Here is a 4953-nt window from a genome sequence, read left to right as displayed (position 1 = left end):
ACAGGAACGAAGACCCAACACAGCCAAAATTTTTTTAACTAATTAAAAAAACAAAAAACCTAGAAATCCAAAATATCAAGCTTGTTGTTAACATTTGCCTCTTAAATTTCAGTTAAAAAAGGAAGATGGCATAAAATTATTTATAATTAAAAAAAAAAAATGGGCAGAGGACCTAAATAGACATTTCTCCAAATAAGACATACAGATAATCAACAGGCACAAGACACTCAGCATCGTTAATCATTAGAGAAACGCAAATAAAAGCTACAATGAGGTGTCACCTCATACAGGTCAGAATGGCCATCACCAAAAGGTCTACAGTTAATAATCGCTGGAGAGATTGTAGAAAAACGGGAACCCTTCTACACTGCTGGTGGCAATGTAAATTGGTGCTGCCACTATGGAGAAAAGTATCGAGGTTCCTTAAAAAACTAAAAATAGAGCTACCATATGATCCAGCAATCCCACTCCTGGGCATTTATCTGGCAAAAATAAAATCTCTCCTTCAAAAAGATACATGTATCGCTTCTCAGCCTTTTGGCTAAGATCAAGTGCAAAAAGATACATGTACCCCAATGTTCATAGCAGCACTATTTACAACAGCCAAGACATGGAAAAACCCAAGTGCCCATCAGCAGACAACAGATTTAAGAAAACGTGCCATACACACACACGTGCACGCGGGCACACATGCACACAGAGGAATATTACTCAGCTGTAAACAAGAATGAAATATTGCCACTTACAGCAACATGGATGGACCTAGAGATTATCATACTAAGTGAAGTCAGTCAGACAGAGAAAGACATATGTTATATCATATCATTTACATGTGAAATCCAAAAAGTAATACAAATGAATCTATATACAAAACAGAAACAGACTCACAGACACAGAAAATAAACTTATGGTTACTAAAGGGGGAAGGGAACAGGGGGATAAATTAGGAGTATGGGATTAACAGATACACACTACTATACATAAAATAGATAAGCAACAAGGATTTACTGTATAGCACAGAGAAACTGTATTTAATTTCCTGTAATAACTGCAATGAAAATTAACCTGAAAAACTATATATAAATATATAACTGACGCATTTTGATGTACACCTGAAACTAACACAACATTGCAAATCAACTATATTTCAACAACAACAAAAAAGAAGTAAAGGGAAATGATTACCCTAGAATTTCATCCGGTTTCCCCCAATGGTTAAGATCTTCCAAAACTGTACTGCCGTACAGTATCATAACCGGGAGACTGCCACCAACACCGTCCAGAGAACTTACTCAGCTGTCGCTGGAGTTACATGCACACGTGTGTGTGTGTATTTAGTTCTATGTGATTTTATTATATGTGTACCTGCCATTGTTTTTTAAGCAAAAGAACATCGAAAATACCATAACTTAAGGAATTCATTTTAAGGAAGTATTGTATATTTTTGCAGTTTCCCTCAGGTTGAATGCTATTCCCTTCATGGATGATTTTAACTTTAATGCTATCGAAATGATCAACTCAATATGCGTTTGATGCTGTCTTGAATTTCAGGCAATGAATTGTTTTCCTAAAGCTGCATGCATACCAGTTCTGTCTATAAAGATCTGTCTTGTCCAATGAAACTAAATTTATGTATAAGTAAAATCCACGGATTTGGAAACTCATTTCATGGATTGAGAGGAATGTAGGTGCACATTTATGACCTAGAAGTGGGTTTTAGGGAGGAAAAAGAAAAGGAACAGTGTAATTCATTCCTGTTTAGAAAGTCAGACCTTGCCTAAAGTCGGAAGTAGATTTGGGTTTCAGATGAACATCACACCTCAAGATAAGTTTTGAACGAACACCTCCAGTTGTGAGCACGAGTCCCACCCCGGCTCAGATGCTTTCAAAACGAGTTGCCTGTTAGATCCCAGGGGAGTTTTAACCAGGGTGCTCCGGCACTTTCAGGTCTGGACTGAAGCGTGGGCATCAGGGCTGTTTTAAAGGGTCCCTTGGTAATACTAAGATGTGCCCATGGTGAGAAGTCCTCCTGACCCTGAGGAAGTGCTGAATAGTACATGTCATAAACATCCTGCTTGTGGAGCTGAAGAAGTCAAAATCATACCAAAGCATCACATTCTGATTACACCAGAGCGAACCGAAGTTTTCCTCCCCTAGTTTATGCTTGAGTAAATGATACCTAAAGATGGAGCTGCAGATCTGAGGATGCATGCAGATATACACAGGTGTAGACGGACGTAGGTATTCCTATACACAGACGTCTCCCATTCAGTCTTTTGGTTGTAATGGAGAATTTATTGTGGGACACATTGATGAAACACAGGGTAGTCAAATATAGTCTTGGATATTCTAGTGTGTGTGTTAGTAGAAATTACATTTCTTCCCTGGCTGCTGTGGAAGACCTTTCACAGAGGCAGCTTAAGTGGTTTAAATGCAGTCTTGGGGAGCCAATTAGAATGGAGCAGGCGGTGTACTTACAGCCCCAGGTCGTGTGCGATCCAAACCTGACTCTGACTGACCTTTTCACCCCAGGTATCTCTCGCCTCATCTCAAACAACAGCCCATCACATGCAGTTGGGTTCATCACCAATAATGGAAACCATCCCTCATTCCTTTGTTGATTGGACACGCCTGGTATTGCACTGGGTTGATCGTTTGATTGTAAGACACCCTTTGCATTTTACTAGAGAAACGGCTAATACAGTCAACCCCAGAGCAAACACTGAGAGGACGAACTGTAAAGCACTTGGCTAAAGGTGCTATTTGCAGTAACTCATTCATTTCTACCATCCAGGAGGCAGACAGCATCTGAAAGCTCAGAAGGATGAGACATAAATTGTTTAAGTCAATTGCTCAGATCAGGTAGCTGGTGAGTTCCAGAGTATGAAGATGAACCCAGGCCACAAACGTCAGGCCAGCATCCTAGCCGTTAACCACTGAACTCTGCCTGCCAGCCTGTCTTCCATCAGCTCCAGTTACAAAAGACACCGTGTAGCCTTTATAAGTAAGCACGCAATCTTATGTGTGTGTAAATAGATGCTTATGAAATACTATGTATATATGTTTATCAAATACTATGTATATATGTGTAACATATGTAGATATAGATATGAAATGTGAATGATACTAAATTTATCTTTTTATGCATATATGTGACTTGCTAGGTAGGAGGGTTTTTGCTTGTTCGTTTATCCTGTTTTGTTTTTGGTTTTGGAGTTACCCTCATGGATTCCCCACGAATCTTGATGATGGAATGTCCCTAGGGCTTCTGGATTGATTGTAACATGCAGCCAGACAGAGAACCACTGCCTTACGGGGTTGTCCAAACCCTCAGACAGATCTGAAGTCTTTTTCGATGTGCCCACAGCGTAATTTTCTTGCAGTATGGCTTGGGTTTGGCGACTGGAACGCAGACTAATAAATGTGGGTAACCGTGAAGTTCTTTTACAAAATCTTTTCTTTTTTTCTCTCCTCCTTCCCTTACCCAGATAGCAGGGGAGAAATCACAACTGTTTTATTATTTTACACAGAAAATCGTCCTTACATGTTTGTTTCTGAGTAAATTTGGGAAACCAAGGAGACATACTTTTAAGGACTTGGTTGACCATCTGAATCAAAGTGCTGCATTTATACAGTCATCAGTTTTGTTTGCAATGACTCACCCTGGGGTTGGCAAATGATTTGCCAGTCAGATGGTAAATTTGGAAGTCTGCCTAGAGGCTTTAAGAAAAGAATGAAAAAGAGGCTTTCATGTGACTGAATGTTCCGGATGGTCTGGAATGTAGAACAGGTGGTGAGGTCTGTACTCTTGGCTCATGCCACGTTTCTGAGCTCTCGATATCTGCCCAGTCCTTAGACTGCAAGTTGAAGATGCATTTACAGGGGCAGGTGTTTCCCAGTACCTTTTTTTTTTTTTTTTTTTTTTTTACTATATTTGTATATAAATGATTATTGGATGAACTCTATCAAAGGTTAAACACATATATCATGGGGTAATTATTTTCCTTAAAACACGTTTATTGACTAAGCAGTAGATGGAAGACCCAGTATCACTGTTTGTCTATGTGAGGATAACTACAATTTCCTCCAAAATAATTGCATGCAATCGTTTAAGATTTAACAGTGAAAGGATTTACTAGTCCTCCGTTCCCAGAGGTGGTCATGCAAGAGGGAAGAGTTGCTGAAAGACGCCCCAATATTTGCAGGAACAGTGATGCAAAGCATTGCCGTGCTTTCCTTATCATCAGATTCACTCACACTTCCTTTCTCCAAAACATCAGGGTGTGACTCTGGTTCCAGGCTGACGCGTTGTCACCCGCCTGCCCCCAATCCCATCTATAAGACTGTCCCTTGGGATCTCCCAGAGGCTCCCAGAGGTGTTCCAGACCGAAGCTCAGGCCCAGTTCTTTTCACGTGGCAGGAAAGGCACAGGCTGGCCCTGCAGCTGTGGTCCAAGTGCTGGCGCGAACACGCCACACGGCGTGCACAAAACCCCTGGGCATCTTCACCCCTGTGAGCTTACAGGTGCTGGACTCTCGTTTGGCCACGTGCCAGCTTCCTCAAGGAACCCCTGAAGCCCAAACATCAGCATTTATCCAGTTGCTGACGAGCCAGCACCTGTAAAAAGCAAAAGAAAACACCGAGGGAAGGGGGCGGGAGTCACACAGGGCGCAGCATCTCCATCCCGCCCACGGGCTTGGCATCGCAAGCTGGCCAACCGCGGCCCCGCTGCGTTACATGAGATCAGCTTAAATCAACACGCATTTTACAGCTGACAGCACGGCTGAGGGCCTGAAACCTGCCTCTTAAGGAGATGCACGGCGAGCTCTGTGGAGTCTCCAAAAGTCTTCAAGAGATGAACCTTGGGCATGATTTTTTTTTTTTTTTTTTTTTTTTACCGCCTTCAGAAGTCATTTTTGAGGGTTGCTTTTTGCTGTGGAGTTTTTGATCCAT

Source organism: Leucopleurus acutus, assembly GCF_964270905.1.
Source record: "Leucopleurus acutus genome assembly, chromosome: X".
In the NCBI taxonomy this organism is placed as follows: Eukaryota; Metazoa; Chordata; class Mammalia; order Artiodactyla; family Delphinidae; genus Leucopleurus; species Leucopleurus acutus.
This window is presented reverse-complemented; position numbering follows the sequence as displayed.